Source organism: Triticum dicoccoides, chromosome 4B, assembly GCF_002162155.2.
Source record: "Triticum dicoccoides isolate Atlit2015 ecotype Zavitan chromosome 4B, WEW_v2.0, whole genome shotgun sequence".
Classification (NCBI taxonomy): domain Eukaryota; kingdom Viridiplantae; phylum Streptophyta; class Magnoliopsida; order Poales; family Poaceae; genus Triticum; species Triticum dicoccoides.
Window position 1 is genome coordinate 270,206,257 of NC_041387.1, and position 17,005 is coordinate 270,223,261.

Below are 17,005 nucleotides of genomic sequence, written 5' to 3' on the forward strand. Positions count from 1 at the left end.
GGACGTGTAACATGATATTGAAGAAGGATGGTGGGAACACCAACTTGAAACTGACAAGACATTACACCAAATCATTATGTAACCTTGGTAGGATTTCTGGATCGATTACCTTCTGGGGAATTGCATTGAGGAATGCACATAGCTTCACAATGGCTAATCGAAGGTTTTCCAATAGAAGCCCCTCAATGCAACCAGAAGCAAGTGTGTCATAATCACGTGGCAGTCATGAGAGTCGAAGTTTTGGAAAAAAATTCTCTGCAATATTTATTATTCCCTTTATATTCAATGAGAAGCCAGACGGGACCTTCATACTGAACAGACATTGAAAGGAGATTTCATTCTCTTCTTTGGTAAGAGTGTAGCTGGCAGGAGATGCATGTCATCTTTTTCATGCATACGTTGTCGGTCCTCCCGTGCCTCCGATGTATCTTTTGTCTTCCCATACACACCCAATAAGCCTAGCAGGTTCACGCAAAGATTCTTCGTCACATGCATCACGCCAATTGCAGAGTGGACCTCTAGGACTTTCCAATAGGGTAGGTCCCAAAATATAGATTTCTTCTTCCACATGGGTGTGTGTCCGTTAGCGTCATTCGGAACAGATTGTCCGCCAGGACCCTTTCCAAAGATTACTTTTAAATCCTTGACCATATCAAATATATCATCACCAGTACGGTGGTGAGGCTTCTTCCGGTGATCTGCCTAAAATTTGAAATGCTTGCATTTTTCCTGAAGAGATACTTGATCGGAAGAAGACGATGTCCCACGTAGACATTCTTCTTACATTTATCCAAATATATAATTTTGGTCTCATCTAAACAGTGTGTGTGCATGCATTGTATCCCTTGTTTGTCTGTGTTGAAAGGTTACTAAGAGCAGGCCAATCATTGATGGTTACAAACAACAACGCTCGTAGGTCAAATTCCTGCTATTTGTGCTATTGGCCATCTATTTTTCAACTAAAGTTATTCACAAACTAGTGATTCACACATATTTCAAAGAATTCAAATTTGAAAACTACTGGCACTAATAGAAAGTTTATAATTTTTTTACCTAAAGCAAAAAGATTCACTCAAAAACCCTAATATTTTGCGGTAAGTAGAAACAAAAGCAAAAAATAAAGAAAAAAACAAAAACAGAAAACATGAAAAAAAAACTTTAGTACCGGTTGCCACAACCAGCCCGGACTAAAGGTCCCCCTCCCACGCTTAATTTGGGCCCCGAAAACAGATCTTTAGTCTCAGTGCGTGGATGGAACCGAGACTAAAGGTCGAGGATATATAAGCTGACACTTAGCGTTCCGCCTCCCCGGAGACAGATCGAACACCACACGCCGCCAGACCGCTCGTCTTCAACCTTTGACGTCGGAGATCATCGACGCCGTCCCACTCGCTCCGGCCCCTCCCCGAGCCCGCTGCATCTTCCCTGACCATAGGAGCGAGTGAAGAGCCCCACAGCGCCCGCACCATCGTCTTCCTCCTCGCCGGTCACCGCCACTACCTCGCCCTTGCCCTCGAGCACCGACGTGTCAACGACCTCCCTGAGCCCTCGCCGAGCTCGTGACCACCTTGCTATGAGCGCCCTTGTCTAACCCCGCTCTCCCCTGGCCCACTGATACGTCTCCAACGTATCTACTTTTCCAAACACTTTTGCCCTTGTTTTGGACTCTAACTTGCATGATTTGAATGGAACTAACCCGAACTGACACTGTTTTCAGCAGAATTGCCATGGTGTTATTTTTGTGCAGAAATAAAAGTTCTCGGAATGACCTAAAAATTCACAGAGACATGTTTTGGAATTAATAAAAAATATTGGTGAAAGAATCAACGTCAGGGGACCCACACCATGTCCACAAGGGTGCAGGGCGCCCCCCTGGGGCGCGCCTCCCTGCCTCGTGGGCCCCCTGGGACTCCACCGACCTCAACTCCAACTCCATATATTCACTTTCTGGGAGAAAAAAAGCCAGAGAGGAGGATTCATCGCGTTTTACGATACGGAGCCGCCGCCAAGCCCTAATCTTCCTTGGGAGGGCTGATCTGGAGTCCGTTTGGGGCTCCGGAGAGGGGAATCCGTCGCCATTGTCATCATCAACCATCCTCCATCACCAATTTCATGATGCTCACCGCCGTGCATGAGTAATCCCATCGTAGGCTTGCTGGATGGTGATGGGTTGGATGATATTTACCATGTAATCGAGTTAGTTTTGTTAGGGTTTGATCCCTAGTATCCATTATGTTCTAAGATTGATGTTGCTATGACTTTGCTATGCTTAATGCTTGTCACTAGGGCCCGAGTGCCATGATTTCAGATCTGAACCTATTATGTTTTCATGAATATATGTGAGTTCTTGATCCTATCTTGCAAGTCAATAGTCACCTACTATGTGTTATGATCCGGCAACCCCGAAGTGACAATAATCGAGACCACTCCCGGTGATGACCGTAGTTTGAGGAGTTCATGTATTCACTAAGTGTTAATGCTTTGGTCCGGTACTCTATTAAAAGGAGGCCTAATATCCCTTAGTTTCCATAGGACCCCGCTGCCACGGGAGGGTAGGACAAAAGATGTCATGCAAGTTCTTTTCCATAAGCACGTATGACTATATTCGGAATACATGCCTACATTACATTGATGAACTGGAGCTAGTTCTGTGTCACCCTATGTTATAACTGTTGCATGATGAATTGCATCCAACGTAATTATCCATCAGTGATCCATTGCCTACAAGCTTTTCACATATTGTTATTTGCTTAGTTACTTTTCTGTTGCCACTGTTACGATTGCTACAAAACTGCTACTGTTACTTTTGCCAACGTTATCATTACTTCCATACTACTTTGCTACGAAATACTTTGCTGCAGATATTAAGTCTTTCAGGTGTGGTTGAATTGACAACTCAGCTGCTAATACTTGAGAATATTCTTTGTCTCCCCTTGTGTCGAATCAATAAATTTGGGTTGAATACTCTACCCTCGAAAACTGTTGCGACCCCCTATACTTGTGGGTAAACATGAAGTTTGTCTCAAGAGTGCGGTGTTAGGTGATAAACAATATAACTTGGGGGGCATTGTTGCACGGAGGTTACATCTTAATGGTACAAGTGGAGATTTGTTTGGTGGAATTTATGCAACTCGTATAGCTAATTATCTTGGTGTACCCATAAATGGAAATGATATGGAGTTGCCACCCGCTTATCTAGATTATAGTGCTATGGTTCGCCCATCAGTTTCTTGAGAGGAATGAACAGTTCCTCCAATACCGACTAATCTTCGACAGACGGTGTACTGTCCATGTTGCTCTCCCTGCTCCTACTTTCTTTGACTTCCAGGCAAAAAGGAGATATTTTATAACCAGGGAGGAGGCGAACGAATATGAGAGGAGGACGGAGGCAGCTCGCCTCGAAGCTGCAGCTCTTCAGGCAGTAGCTGTTGTATCTCAGTACAACCCCCAACAACGACTTTGGATATCCGCTAGGCCAGCCATGGCCGTAGACCAACTTAGGCCAAAAGCCTAAGCTTGAGGGAGTACGTATTTATCACCGACATTACATTCATGTTCACACACTCATTCTAGTTGTCGGTGTTCATAATTCTTCATTGTACTATCCATGCTAGTTTATTTTATTTTCTCGCTTTCTTCTTGTGTGTTTGAAAAACCTTAAGAAAAAACAACAAAATTAGTTGTAGCCTTTAGCTAGTTCACTTTCCGTGCTTGTAGTAGTAACATTAAAAGAAAACCCAAAAAGATTTCTCGTTCTTCTTTTGCTTGTTGGGAGCTTTCCCGTGTAAATAGTTTTATTTCTTTTCTTTTCTTTGGGGGTCGAGAGGAGAAGACCACGATGAAAATGTTGAGTGGCTCTCATATGCAGTATTGTTGATCTAACCAAGAGCCCATATTACCTTGTCTTCTCCTTTGTATTAAATGCTTGCAGATTCCAGCTTAGTCCAATGCACATGCACTATTATTATTATCCACACCGTTCGGTCGTGTGAGTGAAAGGCAATAATGACGATATATGATGGACTGATTGAGATGAGAGAAGCTGGTATGAAATCGACCTATCTTGTTTTTGTAAATATGATTAGTTCATCGTTCCTGATTCAGACTATTATGGATGAAACATGTTTGCAATGACAATTAGAGATTGTAGTTGCTCATGCCATGCTTAATTAGCTAGGAGTTTATAATGGTTTACCTTGTGTGCCAACATGCTATTAAAATGGTTGTGATGTGGTATGATAGGGTGGTATCCTCCTTTGAATGATTCGAGTGGCTTGATTTGGCACATGTTCACGCATGTAGTTTAAACAAAATCAACATAGCCTCTACGATATTTATGTTCATGGTGATTTAAATCCTACTTATGCTTGCACTCATTGTTGGTTAATCTTAATGCATGTTCATGACTGTTGTCGCTCTCTAGTTGGTCGCTTCCCAGTCTCTTTCTAGCCTTCACTTGTACTAAGCGGGAATACTGCTTATGCATCCACTTCCATAAACCCCAAAGTTATTCCATATGAGTCCACCATACCTTCCTATATGTGGTATTTACCTGCCGTTCCAAGTAAATGTGTATGTGCCAAACTCTAAACCTTCAAATGAAATTCTGTTTTGTATGCTCGAATAGCTCATGTATCAACTAGGGCTGTCTATATCTTCCATGCTAGGTGGGTTATTCTCATGATGAGTGGACTCCACTCATCATTCACGAGAAAATGGTTGGTAACCGGGATACCCAGTCCCATGCTCAAATCAAATCAAAATAGATGCAAATAAAACTCACCCAGGATTGTTGTTAGTTGGATGACACCCATTGTTTTGGGCCAGCCATGGATTGATGCTCGTTGGTGGTGGGGGAGTATAAACTTTACCATTCTGTTTGGGAACTGCCTATAATGTATGTAGCATGGAAGATATCCAGATATCTTGGTTGTTATGTTGACAATGAAAGTATGCCGCTCAAAATATTATTTATCTCTGTTTCAAAACTCGAGCTCTCGCACCTCTAAAATCCGTTCTTCCCTCTGCGAAGGGCCTATCCATTTACTTTTATGTTGAGCCATCATCCTCTTATTAAAAATCACCAGTTGGAGAGCATCGCTGTCATTTGCATGCATTACTATAAATTTACGTTGAGTATGACTGTGACTGGATCTCTTTTACCATGACTTACAATGTCTAGTCAGTTCTTGATCTTCAGGTGTGCTCTGCATTTATGTTTTGCGGTCTCAGAAAGTGTAGCGAGATACCATCTTGTTATATCATATTATGATTGTTTTGAGAAAGTGTTGTCATCCAAGATTTATTATTATTGCTCGCTAGCTGATTATGCCATTGATATGAGTAAACATGAGACCTAAGTGTTATTGTGAATATGGTTAGTTCATAATCTTTGCTGAAAACTTGAATGCTGACTTTACATATTTGCAACAACAAGATCAAATAGAGTTTGTAAAAGTTTTTCTTTATCACTTTCAGTCTATCAACTGAATTGCTTGAGGACAAGCAAAGGTTTAAGCTTGGGGGAGTTGATACATCTCGAACGTATCTACTTTTCCAAACACTTTTGCCCTTATTTTGGACTCTAACTTGCATGATTTGAATGGAACTAACCCGGATTGACGTTGTTTTTAGCAGAATTGCCATGGTGTTATTTTTATGCAGAAATAAAAGTTCTCGGAATGACCTGAAAATCCACGGAGACACGTTTTGGAATTAATAAAAAATATTGGCGAAAGAATCAAGGTCAGGGGCCCACACCATGTCCACGAGGGTGCAAGGCACGCCCCCCTGGGCCCTCCTGCCTCGTGGGCCCCCTAGGACTCCACCGACTTCAACTCAACTCCATATATTCACTTTCGGGGAGAAATAAACAAGAGAGAAGGATTCATCGCGTTTTACGATACGGAGCCGCCGCCAAGCCCTAATCTTCCTCGGGAGGGTTGATCTGGAGTCCGTTCGGGGCTCCAGAGAGGGGAATCCGTCGCCATCGTCATCATCAACCATCCTCCATCACCAATTTCATGATGCTCACTGCCGTGCGTGAGTAATCCCATTGTAGGCTTGCTGGACGGTGATGGGTTGGATGAGATTTACCATGTAATCGAGTTAGTTTTGTTAGGTTTGATCCCTAGTATCCATTATGTTCTAAGATTGATGTTGCTATGACTTTGCTATGCTTAATGCTTGTCACTAGGGCCCGAGTGCCATGATTTCAGATCTTAACCTATTATGTTTTCATGAATATATGTGAGTTCTTGATCCTATCTTGCAAGTCAATGGTCACCTACTATGTGTTATGATCCAGCAACCCCGAAGACAATAATCGGGACCACTCCCGGTGATGACCGTAGTTTGAGGAGTTCATGTATTCACTAAGTGTTAATGCTTTGGTCCGGTACTCTATCAAAAGGAGGCCTTAATATCCCTTAGTTTCCAACAGGACCCCGCTGCCATGGGAGGGTAGGACAAAAGATGTCATGCAAGTTCTTTTTCATAAGCACGTATGACTATATTCGGAATACATGCCTACATTACATTGATGAACTGGAGATAGTCCTCCGTCACCCTATGTTATAATTGTTGCATGATGAATTGCATCCGACGTAATTATCCATCACCGATCCATTGCCTACGAGCTTTTCACATATTGTTATTTGCTTAGTTACTTTTTCATTGCCACTGTTACGATTGTTGCAAAACTGCTACTGTTACTTTTGCCACCGTTACCGTTACTTCCATACTACTTTGCTACTAAATACTTTGCTGCAGATATTAAGTCTTTCAGGTGTGGTTGAATTGACAACTTAGTTGCTAATACTTGAGAATATTCTTTGGCTCCCCTTGTGTCGAATCAATAAATTTGGGTTGAATACTCTACCCTCAAAAACTGTTGCGATCCCCTATACTTGTGGGTTATCACCCGCGCACATGCTCTAACTACCCTTCGCACATCCTGAGCTCGGCCGCCGCCATGGCCGCAGCACACGAGCTGCGTGAGCTCTTCAGACCCATGCATGTAGGCCAACTCCAGCGACACACCACCACGCGGCCTCCGCCTCCCTTGGTCGCCGCCGCCGCCTCCCTTTGTTGCACAGAAAAATTTGCATAGTAAAATGTTAAATGTTGTATTTGCAAAATATTTAACAAAAAGATGTTAATATCTTATTTGGAAAATGTTAATATCTTAATGTTGTATTTGCAAAAGTTTGTCATGTATTTTAATGTTAATATCTTAATGTTGTATTTGGAAAATATTTTAAAGTTGTATTTGTAAAAGTTTGTCATGTATTCAAAACATGTTAATATCTTATTAGGAAAATGTTAAAATCTATTCAAAAGTTGACCATGCTTTAAATATATTTGCCAAGCTGCTGGATTTCTCCGCCACGATCGCCGTCGTCGATTCTGGCGCTGTCGAGACTCCCCGAGTCCACATCGCACCTTTGCAGGCTCCTAGTGAGCACCCGCGGCAATCTCTTGGTCACCGGTGTTGCTTTGGTGATAAAATATTGTATGTGATCAATCTAAAGAACTAGTGCTTCAAGTGACTTGGAAAAACGAATTTTGTATGCTATATTATATGTCTAGTGCTACATATTACTTGTGCTTCGTATTTACGTACATGATCATATATGCGCTATCGAGCCTCCCCCGAGTACACGATCATGTTATATTATATGTATGGAAAATGCCAAACATCGGGAAAACCCTCCGGATCTTTTCCCCATTCACTGGTATCATGTAGTACTGCAATAGGGTACCACTAGCACTGCCGACAAGACACCTCCGGATGTTTCCCCCCTTTGCCGATATCTTGTAGCTAGTACTATGATAGGTCACCACTAGCACTGCCAGGAAGACCTCTTCGGATGTTTCCCCCCTCCTGATTTACACTTAATGAAATCTGCTATGTCTGAAACTGCCTGAATTAAAACTTGCCATGTTTACATGATGTTAGTTGCAGAAGCTCAATCCATATCATATCTCCATGTCATGATCATGCATATCATAATGTTGCACTACGGTGTATTGATTACATCTTCGGTATTGTTCTTCTCGATACTATGATTCACTTTTTGCTTATTGAATGCATTCTACTTGTTTTATCTTTCTTCTGGATTAGTTAAGCTATGGACGATAGCGGCAGAGACGACCATGTTCAAGAGAAGATCATGTTCGACATAATATGCTCTGAAAACCCAGAGAATATTGAACCAGATGATAGCTCACAATATCTGAACGAATCCGGTGAGGGAATTGAGGAAGAACCAAGAGACGAAGGGCACACAAACAATGATAGCAAAGGAAATGTTATTCATTAATAAAGTCCAGCAAGGTATATATATATATATAAAACATATAAACAATATCTGATCACGGGATCAGAATAATATTCTGATAACTACCTAACCTGTCCCAGCGGTTGTAGTTGAACTTCCCTCAGTGCTAGGTTGAACTTCCGCAAACATAGCCCAAATGGGGCTTGCGATATACCATTGGAAAGCTATGGACACGAGTATCATTACCCAAGTTAAATTTTTGGCAAAACCTAAGCGGTTTAAGAGCAGTTTTGAAAACCGTTTTTTCTTCATACAAAAAACATGAATCATATTTTTGATCCCATTTCTAAACCGTGTATCGGAATGAGGCAAATTATATGGCATTGGAAGCCCACTGCAAATGCGCTCCTTCCACATGTAGAAAGTTTTCTCTAATTCCCTATGGTTAAAGAGTAATTTGGAAAATCATATAATTTCGCAAACCGAACAGCCGACTTCGTATATTCGATGCCATTGCTAAGTGGTTAATCCAATGGAGGCAAATGATGTGGCGTTGGAAAGATTATGAAAATGCACTTCTTTTTCATGTACAAAGGTTTTATAATTTTGAAGGGTTTAAGAGTAATTGAGAAAAGCGTCCAAGTTCCACCGAGTTTGTATTTTCGAGTTAATTTTTTAACCTAGGTCGGAATGCAGCAAATGATATGGCATTGGAAAGCCTAAAGAAATGCGGAAATTTTTGGTACATAATTTTTCTTCCAATTCTTTACGGTTTTAAGTAAATTTTGAAAATGGTTAACAATGTTTTTGGCTGTAATTTTTGGAAACTATTTTTTTATAAAAAATGGCGAGATCATGATTTCTGCCTTCATCGCGGAAGGAACGTGAAGTACTTGAACTTCTGGTGTAGTTCTGTTTGAACTTCACTCTGTTTTTGACATGCTGTTTTTTGCTTGTAACTCCCAAACCACTTACCGGAATTGAGCAAATGATATACCGATGGAAAGCAGTTGAAAACGCACAACTTTCCCATGTTCATCAGTTTTTCATGCTCGCGATGGTTCAAAAGAATTTTTTGAATACATAAAAACATGGTTTAAATGGTACACATGAAAATTTTAAATTGTTCATCAAAATGTAGCACATAATATACCGTTGGAAAGCTTATGAATAGCAACAAGTTTTTCATGTAGACAAGTGTTACAAATTCGTTGCCGTTTGAGAGCAGGTTTTAAAATTGCAAAAGAATGTTGTTTTTTTTGCCTTTTTTTCAACATGTAAATGAACGGCGAACATCTTGCACATGAATTTTGAACTATGATAGGAGGAACACATGAATTTCTTGCAAAAAACTTTTTAAGTTTTTTGTTTTCTATTCTTGTTTTCTTATCTGAAACGCATTCCGTGTAGTAGTTGAACTTCCCGCTGTTTTCACCTTGAACTTCTGTCACGTATTTTTTGTTTAACATCTCTCACAAGAATTTTGAACTTCCGAGGGCAGAGCACATGAACTTCTAGCAACTAAAAGTTTAGACTTTGGTTTTTTGTTCTTTTTTCCCGTATGAAACACACACCATGTAGTACGTAAACTTCGGGCTGCTATCAGTTTGAACTTCTCTCTGTTTTACTTAATAAACATAAAAAATCTGAGTTTTTATAGACATCAAACTGCTCTAACTTTTTTTATTCTCATCTGAAATGCATTCCGTGTAGTAGTTGAACTTCCCACTCTTTTCACTTTGAACTTTTGTCATGTATTTTTGTTCACAATTTCTCACCCATCCACCGGAGTTACACAAATGATATACCTTTTTAGAAACCTATTAAAAAGATGCAACTTTATCTAATATGGTTAAAATTATTTCAAACAACATACACATATTTTTAACCGTTTATTTTTAAATATAGCATAGGATATACTCTTGCAAAGTTACTAAATAGGAGAAACTTTTTTCACATAGTGCATTTTATTTCAAATTTGTAATGGATTAGGACAACTATTTTAAAACATAAAAAATGACACATTTTGTGTTTTGAACATGTAAATACACGGTGAACCTCTCTCACAAGAATTTTTGAACTTTCTCCGACTGAGGACTTGAACTTGTCGCAACAAAATTTTGCACTTTTCCTTTTTATTGACTTTTTTATCATATGAAACACACAGCATGTATTACGTGAACTTCTGACTGTTATCACTTTGAACAACTCTGCTTTTTTTGCCCTAACTCCTAAAATACTCATCAAAATTGAGCATGTAAATTCAAGTTTTTTATGATCTCCGAACTTCTATGTTTTTTTATTTGAACTTCTTAGTTTTATTCTTTGCGAAGAAAAAAAGTATTTTTTATGTAAATATTGTACAAATTTTTAAAAATTGAACTTCATACTTTAATTTTAGTTTGAGTTTTTTTATACATCAAACTACTCTGTTTTTGAATTTGAAATTCGTGATTTTATTTTTCTAAATCGAGTTGCTCCCAAAAAAATCTTAAAATGCCGAAAACGACGCTACCCTTTAGCAACTGAAAAAATGAATTTTCATAGACATCAAACCGCTCTTATTTTTCAAATATTTAATCTCTTTGTGTATTTCCCGAAATGGAAAAAATGAAGTTTTTTTAGTAAATGTCGAACTTCTTCGTTATTTCGAACTGAACTTCTTGGTTTATTCATTAGTAATGACAAAAAATTCGAGTTTTTATAATAAATATCAAACTGCTCCGTTTTTCTAAATTGAACTTCTTGGTTTATGATTTAGTAACAAGGAAAATCTGGGTTTTTCATATACATTGAACTATTTCTATTTTTTTATATTAAACATTTTGGTTTTTTCAATTTCGACTTCTTGGTGTTTTTCATTTGTAATGGATAAAAAATTCTAGTTTTGTAATAAACATCGTACAACTTCTTGGTTATTTCCAACTGAACTTCTTGGTTTATTCATATTTTATTGTTTTAGAATTGAGATTTTTTTTAATTTTTTTGTGAACATCGAACCGCTGTGTTAATTTAATTTGAACTTCTTGGTTTATTTATTTTGCAAAATTGAAAAATATTCCATTTATAAAATTTCATTTTTTTATTTTTGAAATTCCTGTTTTTTAGAATCATTAAACTTTCATGTTTTTAAACCTCGTACTTCTCTGTTATTGTAGTTTGACCTTCTTAATTTTTTATTTTCAGAAATGATTTTATAATTCGTTATTTAAAAGGAAAAAATCAAACCGGACATCGAAGCAACCCGTTTTCCAAATTTGAACTTCAAGGTTTTTGTGGATACAGGGAAAATCCGGTTAAATAAGTAATGAACTTCTCTATTTTTTAATTTGGACTTTCTTGGTTTTTCAATTTGAACTTCTTAGTTTTTAGTTTTTTAGAAACAGGAAAAATATTTTTTTAATTAACTTTGAATTTCATCATTGTTTCAATTTAAACTTCTTGTCTTTATTTTTTTAACTAGGAGAAATTGATTTTATTTTCTAGTAAATTTGTGTAGTGTTTGGGTAAACTTTGCAATTGTTTTTTAATCTTAAAGTGATTTTTTTCTTTTTTACATATAACGTAAGAAACATCTTCTGAACAAAATAGTTCCTTGATGGGTTCCTTGATGCAGGTTTATCATGCCATGTGCAGACATTTGTATTCAGATATTCGAGGTATGCGAATAATTGATGCAGGGTCGAATCCCCAAGCGTTGGTGACGAACACCAAAAGTATTATAATTTTGCTCTTCACCGACCCATTGTGTTCTTAAGAACACTAGCTTTCGGCTTCACCCGTCTAAGGTGCGTACACGGCTGACCCGGTCATAACAATCGCAGAGGTGCTCCCTTTACCCCCTAGTCGAACGATCGGGAATGTAGGGGGTAAGCACAGGAGCCAGGCAAGCCAGCTTGGCAAAAACTTAAGTCAAATCGGTGCATATAATGGCGGGAGAGGTATTCAGGAAGTCAGACACGACAAAGACGATTACGTGCACCAAAATATATTGATTGGCTGCTTTAAAGGAGCCCCTGGGTAAAATCTAGGTGTTACATTTGAAAATGTGCGATGAAGAGGGCCTAAACAGAATTTGGTTATCCGAACAGGGCCCGCCAGGTGCTAATTCACCAGGAAAAAAAATAAAAAAAAGGAAATTTACAATGAGGAAGGGGGTAGTGGACTCACGTGGGAATTTTTAGCCGTAGAAACGCCAGAAGCTGCGTTCCAGGGGTTCGGTCGAGGCGGTTATTAGCCGAGTTGCAAAGACGATAAGCTGCTCCTGTTAGTACTTCATCAATTATGAAGGGCCCTACCATTTAGGAGAGAGCTTGTTATTTCGCTTCTCTGGGAGGCAGAGGACGAGTTCTCCAATGTTGTATGCCTTCGCATGAACTTCCCTGCTCATGTAGCGTCGAGTCTGCTGCTGATAAAATGTAGAACGGGCCCGAGCGACGTCTTGCTCCTCTTCTAAAGCGTCCAGGTCATCCTGCCGATCCAGTTCAGCTTCTTTTTCCTCATACATGCATACTCGAGGTCCTTTGTGTATAATATCACAAGGTAGGCCAGCTTCTGCGCCGTACACCATTAAGAAAGGTGTGTATCCCGTTGATCGGTTGGGAGTAGTGCATAGTCTCCAAAGCATGGAGTCAAGTTCCTTCACCTAGTGATAGTTGGATTGTTTCAAGGAACGGACTTGGCGAGGCTTATGCCGCTCATGATTAGTCTGTTGTCCCTCTCAGCTTGTTCCTTGGTTTGTGGGTGGTACACCGAAGCGTAATCGAGCTTGATGCCCATAGTAGCGCACCAGTCCTCGACTTCCTGGGCCCTGAAATTGGATCCATTATCTGTGATAATACTGTGAGGGACACCGTAATGGTGTACCATGCCATATATGAAGTTGATAACTAGTCCGGACTTTGCTGAGGTTACTGGTTTTGCCTCGATCCATTTAGTGAATTTGTCAACCATGACCAGTAGGTATTTATTTTTCTTGGTTCCCTCTTTAAGTAGTCTGACCATGTCCAATCCCCAGACTGCGAAAGGCCAGGTGATCAGTATAGTCTGGAGAGCCGTGGGGGGGCATGTGGCTTTGCTTAGCGAATAGCTGGCATCCAACACAATGTTGGACTAGAGTGCGGGCGTCTTGGCGGGCGGTGGGCCAGAAAAACCCTACTCGGAAGGCCTTGCTTTCCAGGGCCCGAGCTGCCGCATGGTGGCCGCCCATGCCAGCATGTATCTCGATCAAAAGTTGCTGCCCCTCAGTTTCCGGTATGCACCGCTATAGGATTCTAGTGGCACTTTTCTTATATAACTCACCCTCGTGGACCTTGTAAGCTTTATAGCACCGAATTATGCGTCATGCCTTGGTCTGATCATTGGGAAGCTCTTGCCGTACCAGGTAGGCAAGGAAGGGCTCAGTCCATGGCGCAATTAGGGCCAAGACCTCATGAGCCAAAGTGGTTTCTTCAATTGTCGAGCCACTGATGATGTCGTCGTCTGGATCGATGGCCGGAGGGACAATTTGTTCGGGCCCATTGGTTGATGTATCTTGATCTCTGTCCAGCCACACCACTGATGGTTTAAAAAGCCGCTCCAGAAAGGTGTTTGTAGGGACAAGGTCGCGCTTGGCACCCATGCGGGCGAGGATATCTGCAGCTTGATTACTGTCTCTAGAGATGTGGTGGAATTCTAACCCTTTGAACCGGGCTGATATTCTTAAGATGGTGTTTTGGTATGCCGCCATTTTTGGGTCTTTGGCGTCAAATTTGCCATTGACTTGAGAGATGGCGAGGTTGGAATCCCTTCGTACCTCGAGCCACCAAACACCCATTGACGTTGCGATCCGAAGACTATGCAATAGGGCCTCATATTTGGTTGTGTTATTGGAGTCCGTGTAGATGATCTGCAATATGTACCGAATAGTGTCGCCGGTAGGGGACGTAGGATTACGCCAGCCCCCAGCCCGGCCAACATCTTGGAGCCGTCGAAATACATTGTCCAGTGTGAGTACATGATATATTCCCAGGAAAGCTCAGCTTCTGTCCATTATGCCAGAAAACCGGCCAAGACCTGAGACTTAATAGTTCGTCGTGGCTTGTACACAATTTCAAAAGGTAGGAGCTCTATGGCCCATTTGGCGATGCGGCCTGTGGCGTCCCTGTTGTTGATGATGTCATTCAAGGGTACTTCAGATGCCACAGTGACTGAACACTCTTGAAAGTAGTGTCGAAGTTTGTGGGATGCCATAAACACTATGTAGCCGATCTTCTAGTTGTGCGGATATCTAGACTTGCATGGGTTGAACACCTCTAATACATAATAGAAAGGATTTTGTATCCGGAACTTGTGTCCTTCTGCCTCTCGTTCTACCACGAGTATGACACTCATGACCTGGTTTGTGGCTAAAATGTAGAGTAACATGGGTTCGTCTATGCCCGGTGCTGTCAAAATGGGGTTGCTTGCTAGTAGGGTCTTTATCTCCTCTAGGGAGGTAGTAGCCTCATCAGTCCATTCGAAGTTTTTGGTCTTTTTGAGTAATTTGTAAAGCGACTGAGACTTTTCGCTGAGGCAGGAGATGAAATGACTCAAGGCTGCAATGCAATCGGCCAGCTTCTGGACGTGTTTGAGCTCTATGGGTGTTGCCAGTTGGGACAAAGCTCAGATTTTAGCTAGATTGGCTTCTATCCCTCTATTAGAGACAATGAATCCTAGCAGTTTTTCGGCAGGAACTCCGAAAACAGACTTATCTGGGTTAAGCCAAATACCGTATGTTCTCAGGTTTTTAGAAAGTGAGTCAGAGGTCGTCGACCAATTGGCCGACATGTTTGGTCTTAATGACCACATCATCTACATAGTCTTCGACAATTTTACCAATTTGGGTTTCTAGGCATGTTTGAATCATGCGCTGATATGTTGCACCTGCGTTTTTTAATCCGAAGCGCATTGTGTTGAAGCAGAATGGTCTGTAGGGTGTGATAAACGCAGTTGCTGGTTGGTCGGATTCCTTCATCTTGATTTGGTGATATCCCGAGTATGCGTCGAGGAAACATAGTGAGTCGTGTTCGGCGGTGGCATCGATGATTTGGTCTATTAGGGGCAGAGGGAAGGGATCCTTGGGGCAAGCCTTGTTGAGATCTTTGAAGTCGACACACAGCTGCCCGGATTTGTCCTTTTTAGGTACCATGACCAAGGTTTCCAGCCACTTGGGGTGTTTGATTTCTCTGATGAATCCAGCTTCGAGTAATTTGGCTAATTCTTCTCCCATGGCTTGACGCCTGGGTTCGAAGAATCGGCGCATCGTCTATTTGACTAGCTTGAAGCCCTTAAGTATGTTCAGACTGTGTTCTGCTAGCCTGCATGGGATACCTGGCATGTATGAAGGGTGCCAAGCGAATATGTCCCAATTCTCACGCAAGAAAGCGCATAGTGCCTTGTCGATCTCTAGGTCTAGTTGGGCTCCAATGGTTGCTGTCTTATTGGGATCCGTTGGGTGCACTTGGAACTTGACGGTTTTGTCAGCTGGCTTGAACGAAGTAGATTTGGGTCTCTTACTGTGACATCATGCCTGTATACTACTGTACGTAGTGTGGTCAACTCTTTGGCTGCGAGAGCCTCGGATAGTGCCTCAAGGGCCAGGGATGCTGTTTTGTTTTTGGCTTAGAGGGTTTTTTTCGGGTCACTGGCTATTGTGATCACACCATTGGGTCCTGGCATTTTGAGCTTCATGTACCCGTAATGGGGTATAGCCTGAAGCTTTGAGAATACGTCACGCCCCAATAGGGCATGGTATCCTCTATGGAAGGGCACGATGTGGAAGAGTAGTTCTTCTGTCCTATAGTTCATCGGAGTGTCGAATACTATGTCCACAGTAACTCGTACGGAGCAGCGCGCCTCTTTGTCGGGGATGATTCCTAGAAACTAGTGTAACTTTGTTCGACTCGAGATCTGTCGGATTACATCTTGTCAAGGGTATCCTCGTAGATGAGGTTTAAGCCACTTCCTCCATCCATAAGCACCTTGGTTAATCTGAAGCTTTAGTGATGGGACCGAGGACTACCGGGCCAGGTGCTCGGATGAGTCGTGCCCTTGGTCCATCCTCCAGATTGAAGGTGATCGGGGTGTCCGAGCAGGAGCTTGCTGTTGTGACCTGGTGGACTTGGCTAAGCTCTTGATGGGCTCTTTTCGTCTGATTGTTCGAGGAGAAGGTTTCGTAGATGGTTAAGACGTTATGGTCATTGGATGAAGGTGTTTCTGATCCTCTATAGGAGTTTGAAGGCGGAGTATGGCTTCGCCACTTTTGGCGACCTGTCTAACAACCCAGCAAGCTCGGAGCCTGTGAGTTGGATTTGTATTTAACAGGGCCGATTGTATGGGGCATGGCTTATCCAGAATTTCGTCCAGGACTGATCTGGGTCCAACAAGGGATCTGTTCCATTTTTCAGAGGGCACATGTTCGGGCGACCACTGTACGTATGCACGCTTGTCCGGGATTATACTTGACTGTTCGGCATGGTTTGACTCCACGCGTATTTGTTGTTCCTTCCAGGTGCTCTCCATGGCACAGTATTTGCATACCAGGTCTGATAACTTGGCGATGCTTTGCATGTGGCGACGAGCGAGGGCGTACAGAATCCCTTCATCTCCACAGTTAGACCAAAAAGTTGTAATTATGTCTTGGTCATAGTAGCTTGTGATTTTTTCTTTTACCAATAGGAATCTGGCCCAATAATGATGGACTG